Source organism: Heterodontus francisci, unplaced genomic scaffold (assembly GCF_036365525.1).
Source record: "Heterodontus francisci isolate sHetFra1 unplaced genomic scaffold, sHetFra1.hap1 HAP1_SCAFFOLD_377, whole genome shotgun sequence".
Classification (NCBI taxonomy): domain Eukaryota; kingdom Metazoa; phylum Chordata; class Chondrichthyes; order Heterodontiformes; family Heterodontidae; genus Heterodontus; species Heterodontus francisci.
Genome location: NW_027142041.1, coordinates 998,328 through 1,011,416, shown reverse-complemented (window position 1 = coordinate 1,011,416; position 13,089 = coordinate 998,328). Strand labels below are relative to the sequence as shown.

The 13,089-nt window shown below is 45.5% G+C and overlaps 1 protein-coding gene across 6 annotated transcripts in view; it reads left to right on the top strand.

Moving 5' to 3' along the window:
- The first annotated feature begins 421 nt into the window (after positions 1-421).
- Positions 422-13,089, top strand: part of LOC137366356 (uncharacterized) — a 65,855-nt gene continuing 53,187 nt past the window's right edge. For 3 of the 6 annotated variants that reach the window (XM_068028255.1, XM_068028252.1, XM_068028251.1), the window contains exons 1-2: positions 422-702; positions 10,565-10,735. The gene's annotated coding sequence lies outside the window, so the exon portion shown is untranslated. Of the gene's footprint in view, positions 703-1,322; positions 1,481-10,564; positions 10,736-11,350; positions 11,514-13,089 lie in introns of those variants that run through there. The other 3 variants (XM_068028253.1, XM_068028254.1, XM_068028256.1) reach the window with 3 other exon arrangements.

The window sequence follows — 13,089 nt, the reverse complement described above, 5'->3', positions numbered from 1 at the left end:
TCTCATGTTAGCTACTTTCTGGTTAGTTTGTTTGTTTCCTAGGCTGCTCTGTTTGCTGCGATATCTTCTCCCTTCTCATGTCTTTTGCGTTTCTTATTCTGAAAGTTCTCTGATACTGACACATCACTGGGATATTTGGGCAGTGAGACAGGAAATAACCATGTACCTGACTCAGTGTTCTGCTGATTCATCTCCAAAGAAAACCCATAGGCCAAGGCAACCAAACCCAGGATGGCTGTCTCAGAGTGACCAGCAACATCCAACCACACTGTTCCATTCTCTGCTGAGAAAAATCCACACCACAATTTGAATCCCTCCTGTTCCTTTTGGCAAGGCTCCCACAGTGAGATCACGGGCCAGACTGGGAGAGAGTAGCAAATTCCACTGATGGGCATGCTGGGAGATGTGTGTTAGCTGATAATGTCCCATTCTCAAGACTGGTCTCATTAGATTAACTACACTTTGAAAAATACTTCATTAGCTGTAAATGTCTGTTGGTCATGTAACTGCAAGTCTTTTTCTTTTACACAGTACAGAGTCGAGTGGGAGCCTGAGCCAGCTGTCTGTAAGAATAAGAGGGGAATTTAACAGGAATTCCATGAGCTTTTGTAGCTGAATGGAGAGCAATTGAAGAGAAGTGCTGGGAAGGAACACGAAACCCCTGCAGACCTGTCTCTAACCAGCACCACTGGGTTCCAGGAGGTAATATTGATTTGTATGTCTAATCGTGTAGATTTACACATCTGATTTGCTTGTAAGTTCTGTTCACATGGCTGTGGGTTCCCAACACGTTTTACAAACTCACTTCCAGAAACAAGACAATTAGTAGTTTTGATCTAATGGGGTCTTGGGACTGGGACGAGTGGGCTGTGGGGTTAGATTGTCACTCTCTGGAGTAGTTGGATGAAAGCTGCGTAATGGGGAAGGAGGAAAACTGCCAGATATTCTGCACCTCTTCGCAAAGCTTCCCTGGCCCTGACCCTGGCCCTGGCCCTGACCCTGGCCCTGGTTCTGATAGATCTGTAATCCCATTGTAACCTGGTATCCAGCTGCATCCTGTGCTATACAGGCTGTGTTGTACTCTTTCTCCCTGATATCTTCTTTACAGTGAAATTCCACTTCAGTCCAAAAGATATAAGAAAAGAAAAAATTAGTAGGGTATGAGATCAAATTTAATAACACTTTCAGAGATCTGGGACATGCACAGTGGCTAAAGGGGAGGGGGTGTGTTATATTGGAATATTGGGGTAGTGGGGAGGGCGTGGAGAAGGTGGGTACGTAAACACGTTGATTCTCCATCTGAATATAGATACAAGCAGTGGCAGGGAGTCAGTAGGAGACAGAGAGAGTGAGACTGTGGGAGTATCATCATTTTTCCGTCCTCACTGGATACAGGTGTGGTGCCGGAGGATTGGAGAACTGCTAACATTGTACCTCGGTTTAAAAAGGAGCGAAGAGTGGACTGACTAATTACAGGCCAGTAAGTCTAACTTCAGTAGTGGGAAGATTATTGGAATCTATTCTGAGAGACAAGATAAACTGTCACTTGGAAAGGCACAGGTTAATCAAGGATAGTCAGCATGGATTTGTTCAGGGAAGATCTTGTTTGACCAACTTAATTGAATTTTTGGGGAGGTAACAAGGAAGATAGATGAGGGTAGTGCAGTTGAAGTGGTCTACATGGATTTTAGCAAGGCTTTTGACAAGTTTCCACATGGCAGACTGGTTAAAAGATTAAAATCCCATGGGATCCAGGGAAATGCAGCAAGGTGGATACAAAATTGGCTCAGTGGCAGGAAACAAAAGATAATTGTTGACGGGTGTTTTAGTGACTGGAAGTAAGGCACTGCAATGCCCTGTTGCATAGCGTTATATGTGAGGTAAAGGTCTGCAAAAGAAACCCGACAGAGACCGAATGCTAGACCCGGAAGTGCAACCCGTCCCAACCCGTACCCAACACATGGGTCCTGTTGGGGTCGGGTCAGGTAGCAGGCCTGTACTGATGCACAGGCCTGCTACCTGACCCGACCCTGACAGGACCCGACGACATGCGTCTGGTTCGGATCGGGTCGCACCTCTGGGTCCAGCATACGGGCTCGGTCGGGTTTCCTTTACAGACCTTTAACTGGAGGGCTGTTTCCAGTGGCGTTCCACAGGGCTCAGTACTGAGTCCCCTGCTTTTCGTGGTCCATATTAGAATTTGGATGTAAATGTAGGGGGCATGAGTAATAAGTTTGCGGATGACACTGAGATTGGCCATGTGGTAGATAGCGAGGAGGATAGCTGTAGCTGCAGGAAGATATTGATGGTCTGGTCAGATGGGCAGAAATGTGGCAAATGGAATTCAACCTGGAGAAGTGTGAGGTGATGCATTTGGGAGGTCAAACGAGGCAAAGGAATACAAGATTAATGGGAAAATACTGAGAAGTGTAGAGGAAGTGAGGGACCTTGGAGTGAATGTCCACAGATCCCTGAAGGTAGCAGGAGAGGTTGATAAGGTGGTTAAAAAGGCATATGGAATCCTTTCCTTTATTAGTCGAGGTGTAGAATATAAGATCAGGGAGGTTATGCTGGAACTGTATAACTCATTAGTTAGGCCACAACTTGAGTACTGTGTGCAGTTCTGGTCACCTCGTTACAGAAAGGATGTAATTGCACTAGAGAGGGTACAGCGGAGATTTGTGAGGATGTTTTCAGGACTGGAAAAATGCAGCTATGAGGAAAGATTGGATAGGCTGGGGTTGTTCTCCTTGGAACAGAGAAGGCTGAGGGGAGATCTGATTGAAATGTACAAAATTGTGAAGGGCCTGGATAGAGTGGAGGTGAAGGGTCTATTCACCTTAGCAGAGAGGTCAGTGATGAGGGGGCATAGATTGAAAGTGATTGGTAGAAAAATTAGAGGGGAGATAAGGAAAAACACTGCCTGAAAGGGTAGGTAAGGTACAGACCCTCAACTCATTCAAAAGGAGTCTGGATATACACCTCAAGTGCTGTAATCTGCAGGGCTACGGACCAAATGCTGGAAGGTGGGATTAGAATAGGTGGATCGTTTTTCGGCCGACACAGACACGATGGGCCAAGTGGCCTCTTTCTGTGTTAAACTTTCTATGATTCAGTGACAGAGCAGAGTGAGTCTGAGCATCGGGAGCAAGGTAAAAAAATATTAAAGTATTATCAATACCAGTGGGGTAAGTATAACAGCAAGTGAGTTAGTAGTAAGAGTATTCGCACAGAGCAGGTCTGGAGACTGTAATCAAAATTAATAGTTAAGCAAGCTACTAAACAGATTTTAAAAGAGGAAATAGGGTTTTTTTTTCAGATCATGGATGGAAAGCTGAGACCATTGCTGCAATTCCTGTACCATGTGGGAACTTCAGGACACTTCCTATGTCTTGGGGGACCAGGTGTGTTGGAAGCATTTCCATCTGCTCCAGATTGAGCTCAGGATTTCCGAGCTTGAGTAGCAATTCGAGTCACTGCGGAGCATCAGGGAGCAGGAGAGTTTCCTGGATTGTATATTCCAGCAGGTGGTCACCCCACAGGCAGTAGGAGTTCAGGATAGTAGGTGGGTGGCCATCCGGAAGAGTAGGAAGAGGCAGGAAGTGCAGGAGTCTTTGGGGTATATGCCACTCTCAATCTGGTACCGAGCTTTAGAGATTGCTGGGAGTAGCGACACCTTGAAGGAGTGCAGTCCAGACCAGGGCACCACTGGGCAAGGGACTGTACAGGAGGGAACAGCAAAGAGTAGAAATGCAGTCGTTATAGGAGATTCCATAGTAACAGGGTAAGATAGGGATTTCTGTAACCGTCATTGTGAGTCCACATTGGTGTGTAGCCTCCCTGGTGTCAGGGTAAAGGACATCATGGAGAAGGAGCAGAATATTCTGCAGGGGAAGGGAGTGAGCCAGAAGTTGTGGTACACATTGGTGCCAACGACATAGAGAGAGCAGGTATTGAGGTCCGACAGTCAGATTTCCTGGAGCTAGGGAAGAAGTTAAAAAGTAGGACCTCGGAGGTAGTAATCGCTGGATTACTCCCAGTGCCACGTGCTAGCGAGAGTAGAAATAGGAAGCTAGGGAGGATCAATGTATAGCTTGAAGCACGGTACAGGAGGGAGGGCTTCAGATTCTTGGGGCATTGGAACCAGTTCTGGGGCAGAAGCAACTATTCAACATGGACGGGTTGCACCTCAACAGGACTGGGACCAATGGGAGGTTCACGAGTGTGGTTGGGGTGGGTTTAAACTAAATTGGCAGGGAGATGGGCACCAACATATAGAAGTAGTAAAGAGGAATAAGGTGCATAAAGTGTGAGTGTTGGAGAGTACTAGAGGAGAATGTAGTACCACATTAAATAGGAGCACATTAAGAAGGACTATGAGGAATACAAAGACAGGTTTAGCATGGTGCTATTGAGGGACGTTAATTCATCAAATATCAATTTGGGCAATGTCAGAGTAAAGGGTAAGGAGGGGAAAGAATTTCTGAAATGTGTTCAGGAGAACGTCATGTTCTCGGTCCAACTAGAAAGGAAGCATTGCTGGATCCGGTGCTGGGAAATGAGGTGGACCAAGTGTCTGTGGGAGAGCACTTGGGCAAGAGTGATTATTGTATCATAAGGTTTAGATTAGAAATGGAGAAGAGCAATGAACAATTGAAAGTAGAACTTTGAAATTGGAAGAGGGTTAATTCCAATGGGATGAGAGGGGATCTAGCCAGGGTTAAATAGAACCAAAGACTGACTGGAAAAATGGTAGCAGAACAATGGGTGATCTTTAAGGAGAAGATGCTTCAGGTACAGGTTAGGTACATTCCAACAAGGATGAAAAGTGGGTAAACCAAAGACAGAGCTCCTTGGATGATGAGGGAGATTGAGAAAAAGAGGGTATATGTTGCATGTCAGGGGGAATAGTTCAAGTGAGAACCAGACGAAATACAAGAAGAAGGGAAGTAAAGAGGAAAATAAGGTTGGTAAAGAGAGAATATGAGAATAGAATGGCTGTTAAGATAAAAATTAACCCAAAAATCTTCTACCAGTATGTAAATAGTAAGCAGGTGGTAAGATGTGGGTGTGGCCTATTAGGGACAAAGCGGATGATATGTGCTTAGAGGCACAGGACAAGGCAAGAATATTTAATGAGTACTTTGTATCGGTGTTTCGTAAGGAAGAGGATGGTGACAAAAATATTGGTAGAGTTGAGATTGTGGAGGTAATGGATGGGGTAAAAAATGACAGGCAGGATATACTGGAAAAACTGGCTCTGCTTAGAGTGGATAAGTCCCCTGGTCCGGATGACCTGCATCCCTGCTTTCTAAAGGAAGTGGGAGTGGAGATAGCCGAAGGGCTTTCCATAATCTTCCAATCTTCGCTAGATACAAGTGAGGTGCCAGAAGATTGGAGAGTGGCAAATGTGACCCTCTTATTCAAGAAAGGGTGTAAGGACAGTCCTAGTAACTACAGGCCGGTTAAACTAAAGTAGTTTAACATCAGCGGTGGGTAAGGTTTTGAGGAGCAATAATCTGGGAAAAAATCAACAGGCACTTGGAGAGGTTTGAGTTAATTAAGGAGCGTCAGAATGGATTTGTAAAAAGGCAGATCATGTTTGGTCAATTTAATTGAACAGCTTGATGAAGTAACAGAGAAGGTTGATGAAAGGAATGGGTGGATGTTGTCTATATGGATTTTAAAAAGCGTTTGACAAACCACATAAAAGGCTGGTTAACAAAATTGAGGCTCATGGAATAGGAGGGTCAGTGTCCAATTGGCTTAAGAACAGAAAACAGTGAGTCGTGGTAAATGGTTGTTTTTCTGACTGGAGGATGGTAGACAGTGGTGTTGCCCAAGGGTCAGTACTGGGACCACTCTTTTTTTTGATATATATAGGAATGACTTCGATATTGGAATACAGAGTAAAATTTCAAAATTTGACGAGGATACCAAACTTAGAGATGTGTCAGACAGTGAGGATGATACCAATCGACTGCAGCAGGACATCGATAGGCTAGCAGAATGGGCAGAAAAGTGGCGAGGGAATTTAATATAGAGAAGTGTGAGGTGATACATTTTGGCAGAAGGGATAGGGAGAGGCAATATATACTCAATGGTACAGTTCTAAAGAGAATGCAGGAAGAGAGTTTTCTGAGGTTTCATGTGCATAGATCTTAAGAATATAACAGCATATGAATTAGGAGCAGGAGTAGGCCATTTGGCCCCTCGAGCCTGCTCTGCCATTCTATAAGATCATGGCTGATCTGATTGTGGCTTTAACTCTACTTTCCTGTCTGCCCCCCACCACCACACCCTAACCGCACCCCCCCCCCCCCCACCCCACATAACCTTTGACTCCCTTGTGGATCAAAACTCTAACTCCGCCTTGAATATATTCAATGACCCAGCCTCCACTGCTCTCTGGGGAAGAGAATTCCAAAGATTAACAACCCTCTGAGAGAAAAAACTCCTCATCTGCTTCTTAAAATGCGGACCTCTTATTTTGAAACTGTGCCCTGTAGTCCGAGATTCCCCCATGAGGGGAAATATCCTCTCAGCATCTACCCTGTAAAGCCCCCTCGGAATATTATATGTTTTGGATCTGGAATGCACTGTCTGAGAGTGTGGTGGAGGCAGGTTCAGTGAGTGTTTAGGATCTGGAATGCACTGTCTGAGAGTGTGGTGGAAGCAGGTTCAGTGAGTGTTTAGGATCTGGAATGCACTGTCTGAGAGTGTGGTGGAAGCAGGTTCAGTGAGTGTTTAGGATCTGGAATGCACTGTCTGAGAGTGTGGTGGAGGCAGGTTCAGTGAGTGTTTAGGATCTGGAATGCACTGTCAGAGAGTGTGGTGGAGGCAGGTTCAGTGAGTGTTTAGGATCTGGAATGCACTGTCTGAGAGTGTGGTGGAAGCAGGTTCAGTGAGTGTTTAGGATCTGGAATGCACTGTCTGAGAGTGTGGTGGAAGCAGGTTCAGTGAGTGTTTAGGATCTGGAATGCACTGTCTGAGAGTGTGGTGGAGGCAGGTTCAGTGAGTGTTTAGGATCTGGAATGCACTGTCAGAGAGTGTGGTGGAGGCAGGTTCAGTGAGTGTTTAGGATCTGGAATGCACTGTCTGAGAGTGTGGTGGAGGCAGGTTCAGTGAGTGTTTAGGATCTGGAATACACTGTCTGAGAGTGTGGTGGAGGCAGGTTCAGTGAGTGTTTAGGATCTGGAATACACTGTCTGAGAGTGTGGTGGAGGCAGGTTCAGTGTGTGTTTAGGATCTGAAATGCACTGTCTGAGAGTGTGGTGGAAGCAGGTTCAGTGAGTGTTTAGGATCTGGAATGCACTGTCAGAGAGTGTGGTGGAGGCAGGTTCAGTGAGTGTTTAGGATCTGGAATACACTGTCTGAGAGTGTGGTGGAGGCAGGTTCAGTGAGTGTTTAGGATCTGGAATGCACTGTCTGAGAGTGTGGTGGAGGCAGGTTCAGTGAGTGTTTAGGATCTGGAATGCACTGTCTGAGAGTGTGGTGGAGGCAGGTTCAGTGTGTGTTTAGGATCTGGAATGCTCTGTCTGAGAGTGTGGTGGAGTCAGGTTCAATCAAGGTTTTCATAACGGAATTGGATAATTATCTTAATAGAAAAAATTGCAGGTCTGTGGGGAAGACGCGGTGGAGTGGGACAAGGTGAGTTGCTCTTGCAGAAAGCCAGGACGGAAATGATGGTCCAAATGGCCTCATTCTGTGCTCTAACCATTTTTATGATTCAATATTTATTAAAATGGTGAAAATCTAGGAGCAGTGGGGTTCCAAAGAGATTTTGAATGCAAGTGCACAGATCAATAAAATGTAGCAGTCGGGTACAAAAAATAATGAGAGTCGAATGGAATGGTAGCCTTTCTAACTAGTGGGCTAGAATATAATGAGAAGTTATGCTACAGCTGTACAAAGTTCTCGTTTGCCCACATCAGGAGTACAAAGCCATATAGACCAGAAGGCCCCAGGCTTGACTGCCACTCTGGGCTCTGTTCACTCATCTCAAGAGATGTGACCCTGCAGTTTGCCTTTGGTTAAAGGATGAGAAGAATTACACAGTGTTTTCCTAAACTCTTCAGCTTTTTGTCCCTTATTCAGATACTGAGAATGAGGCTGCAAACGGTCTTCAAGAACCATGGTCACCATTTTCTATGGTTACAGAAAGCTTCAAATTTGGAAACTCTTGGATACAAGACACTCCATTTTTCATAGATTACCCCCGCCTTATCACTGTCTCTCTCTATCCCAGTTTTTTACCATATCCCTCAGTTCAACCTTCTCTCAATATTCCTCAATCCCAGTTTCTCTCAACAAAGAACAAAGAACAAAGAACAGTGCAGCACAGGAACAGGCCACTCGGCCCTCCAAGCCTGCGTCAATCGTTTTGCCTGCCTAAACTAAAACCTTCTGCACTTCCGGGGTCCATATCCCTCTATTCCCTCCTATTCATGTATTTGTCAAGATGCCTCTTAAACGTCGCTATTGTACCTGCTTCCACCACCTCCCCCGGCAGCAAGTTCCAGGCACTCACCACCCTCTGTGTAAAGAACTTGCCTTGCACATCCCCTCTAAACGTTGCCCCTTGCACCTTAAACCTATGTCCCCTCATAACTGACTCTTCCACCCTGGGAAAAAGCTTCTGACTATCCACTCTGTCCATGCCATTCATAACTTTGTAAACCTCTATCATGTCGCCCCTCCACCTCCGTCGTTCCAGTGAAAACAATCCGAGTTTATCCAACCTCTCCTCATAGCTAATGCCCTCCAGACCAGGCAACATCCTGGTAAACCTCTTCTGTACCCTCTCCAAAGCCTCCACGTCCTTCTGGTAGTGTGGCAACCAGAATTGCACGCAATATTCTAAGTGTGGCCTAACTAAAGTTCTGTACAGCTGCAACATGACTTGCCTATTTTTATACTCTATGCCCCGACCGATGAAGGCAAGCATGCCGTATGCCTTCTTGACTACCTTATCCACCTGCGTTGCCACTTTCAGTGACCTGTGGACCTGTACACCCAGATCTCTCTGCCCGTCAATACTCCTAAGGGTTCTGCTATTGACTGTATACTTCCCACCTGTATTAGACCTTCCAAAATGCATTACCTCACATTTGTCCGGCTTAAACTCCATCTGCCATTTCTCCGCCCAAGTCTCCAACCGATCTATATCCTGCTGTATCCTCTGACAATCCTCATCGCTATCCGCAACTCCACCAACCTTTGTGTCGTCCGCAAGCTTACTAATCAGACCAGCTACATTTTCCTCCAAATCATTTATATATACTATAAACAGCAAAGGTCCCAGCACTGATCCCTGCGGAACACTACTAGTCACAGCCCTCCATTCAGAAAAGCACCTTTCACTGCTACCCTCTGTCTTTTATGACTGAGCCAGTTCTGTATCCATCTTGCCAGCTCACCTCTGATCCCGTGTGACTTCACCTTTTGTACCAGTCTGCCATGAGGGACCTTGTCAAAGGCCCCCTCCATATCCTTCAGTCCCAGTTTCTCTCAATATCCTTCAATCTGACTTCCCCAGCCTAACATGAGGCTGTTGACCTATTAAGGTCCCAGTATAATGGGCAGGAGTTGTGCTCTCTTTCCAGCTGCCATATCAGATACAGCAGATGCACTGGTGCCAGGAGTGCACCTGGGGATTATTTAAAGGGGTGAATATTTTATTTGAGGGTCCTGTGCATCTTGTCAGGCCCACCTTCAATTATTGATCACAGCAGTGAGCATCTTCCCCAGTGGAAATGTGATCCATCAAAAACCTAAATGTCACTTAGATTTTTTAAAATCTAAAACCAGGAAAAACAATCAACTGTAAGACATAAATGTGTTTAGAATGATCCTGAATACATCATTTTTAATGTGAACATTCAATGTATCCCAGCAATCTGGAGACCTCCTAAAATTCACTCCCAATTTTGTCCTTTCAGTTTTTAAATTTCCTCAGTTTTTTATGTACTTTTCCCTCAATCGGAGGAGCAGCAATGTTAACTCCATGAAGTTTCAATGTCAAACCCTGTGCTCTCATGTTAGCTACTTTCTGGTGAGTTTGTTTGTTTCCTAGGCTGCTCTGTTTGCTGCGATATCTTCTCCCTTCTCATGTCTTTTGCGTTTCTTATTCTGAAAGTTCTCTGATACTGACACATCACTGGGATATTTGGGCAGTGAGACAGGAAATAACCATGTACCTGACTCAGTGTTCTGCTGATTCATCTCTAAAGAAAACCCATAGGCCAAGGCAACCAAACCCAGGATGGCTGTCTCAGAGTGACCAGCAACATCCAACCACACTGTTCCATTCTCTGCTGAGAAAAATCCACACCACAATTTGAATCCCTCCTGTTCCTTTTGGCAAGGCTCCCACAGTGAGATCACGGGCCAGACTCGGAGAGAGTAGCAAATTCCACTGATGGGCATGCTGGGAGATGTGTGTTAGCTGATAATGTCCCATTCTCAAGACTGGTCTCATTAGATTAACTACACTTTGAAAAATACTTCATTAGCTGTAAATGTCTGTTGGTCATGTAACTGCAAGTCTTTTTCTTTTACACAGTACAGAGTCGAGTGGGAGCCTGAGCCAGCTGTCTGTAAGAATAAGAGGGGAATTTAACAGGAATTCCATGAGCTTTTGTAGCTGAATGGAGAGCAATTGAAGAGAAGTGCTGGGAAGGAACACGAAACCCCTGCAGACCTGTCTCTAACCAGCACCACTGGGTTCCAGGAGGTAATATTGATTTGTATGTCTAATCGTGTAGATTTACACATCTGATTTGCTTGTAAGTTCTGTTCACATGGCTGTGGGTTCCCAACACGTTTTACAAACTCACTTCCAGAAACAAGACAATTAGTAGTTTTGATCTAATGGGGTCTTGGGACTGGGACGAGTGGGCTGTGGGGTTAGATTGTCACTCTCTGGAGTAGTTGGATGAAAGCTGCGTAATGGGGAAGGAGGAAAACTGCCAGATATTCTGCACCTCTTCGCAAAGCTTCCCTGGCCCTGACCCTGGCCCTGGCCCTGACCCTGGCCCTGGTTCTGATAGATCTGTAATCCCATTGTAACCTGGTATCCAGCTGCATCCTGTGCTATACAGGCTGTGTTGTACTCTTTCTCCCTGATATCTTCTTTACAGTGAAATTCCACTTCAGTCCAAAAGATATAAGAAAAGAAAAAATTAGTAGGGTATGAGATCAAATTTAATAACACTTTCAGAGATCTGGGACATGCACAGTGGCTAAAGGGGAGGGGGTGTGTTATATTGGAATATTGGGGTAGTGGGGAGGGCGTGGAGAAGGTGGGTACGTAAACACGTTGATTCTCCATCTGAATATAGATACAAGCAGTGGCAGGGAGTCAGTAGGAGACAGAGAGAGTGAGACTGTGGGAGTATCATCATTTTTCCGTCCTCACTGGATACAGGTGTGGTGCCGGAGGATTGGAGAACTGCTAACATTGTACCTCGGTTTAAAAAGGAGCGAAGAGTGGACTGACTAATTACAGGCCAGTAAGTCTAACTTCAGTAGTGGGAAGATTATTGGAATCTATTCTGAGAGACAAGATAAACTGTCACTTGGAAAGGCACAGGTTAATCAAGGATAGTCAGCATGGATTTGTTCAGGGAAGATCTTGTTTGACCAACTTAATTGAATTTTTGGGGAGGTAACAAGGAAGATAGATGAGGGTAGTGCAGTTGAAGTGGTCTACATGGATTTTAGCAAGGCTTTTGACAAGTTTCCACATGGCAGACTGGTTAAAAGATTAAAATCCCATGGGATCCAGGGAAATGCAGCAAGGTGGATACAAAATTGGCTCAGTGGCAGGAAACAAAAGATAATTGTTGACGGGTGTTTTAGTGACTGGAAGTAAGGCACTGCAATGCCCTGTTGCATAGCGTTATATGTGAGGTAAAGGTCTGCAAAAGAAACCCGACAGAGACCGAATGCTAGACCCGGAAGTGCAACCCGTCCCAACCCGTACCCAACACATGGGTCCTGTTGGGGTCGGGTCAGGTAGCAGGCCTGTACTGATGCACAGGCCTGCTACCTGACCCGACCCTGACAGGACCCGACGACATGCGTCTGGTTCGGATCGGGTCGCACCTCTGGGTCCAGCATACGGGCTCGGTCGGGTTTCCTTTACAGACCTTTAACTGGAGGGCTGTTTCCAGTGGCGTTCCACAGGGCTCAGTACTGAGTCCCCTGCTTTTCGTGGTCCATATTAGAATTTGGATGTAAATGTAGGGGGCATGAGTAATAAGTTTGCGGATGACACTGAGATTGGCCATGTGGTAGATAGCGAGGAGGATAGCTGTAGCTGCAGGAAGATATTGATGGTCTGGTCAGATGGGCAGAAATGTGGCAAATGGAATTCAACCTGGAGAAGTGTGAGGTGATGCATTTGGGGAGGTCAAACGAGGCAAAGGAATACAAGATTAATGGGAAAATACTGAGAAGTGTAGAGGAAGTGAGGGACCTTGGAGTGAATGTCCACAGATCCCTGAAGGTAGCAGGAGAGGTTGATAAGGTGGTTAAAAAGGCATATGGAATCCTTTCCTTTATTAGTCGAGGTGTAGAATATAAGAGCAGGGAGGTTATGCTGGAACTGTATAACTCATTAGTTAGGCCACAACTTGAGTACTGTGTGCAGTTCTGGTCACCTCGTTACAGAAAGGATGTAATTGCACTAGAGAGGGTACAGCGGAGATTTGTGAGGATGTTTTCAGGACTGGAAAAATGCAGCTATGAGGAAAGATTGGATAGGCTGGGGTTGTTCTCCTTGGAACAGAGAAGGCTGAGGGGAGATCTGATTGAAATGTACAAAATTGTGAAGGGCCTGGATAGAGTGGAGGTGAAGGGTCTATTCACCTTAGCAGAGAGGTCAGTGATGAGGGGGCATAGATTGAAAGTGATTGGTAGAAAAATTAGAGGGGAGATAAGGAAAAACACTGCCTGAAAGGGTAGGTAAGGTACAGACCCTCAACTCATTCAAAAGGAGTCTGGATATACACCTCAAGTGCTGTAATCTGCAGGACTACGGACCAAATGCTGGAAGGTGGGATTAGAATAGGTGGATCGTTTTTC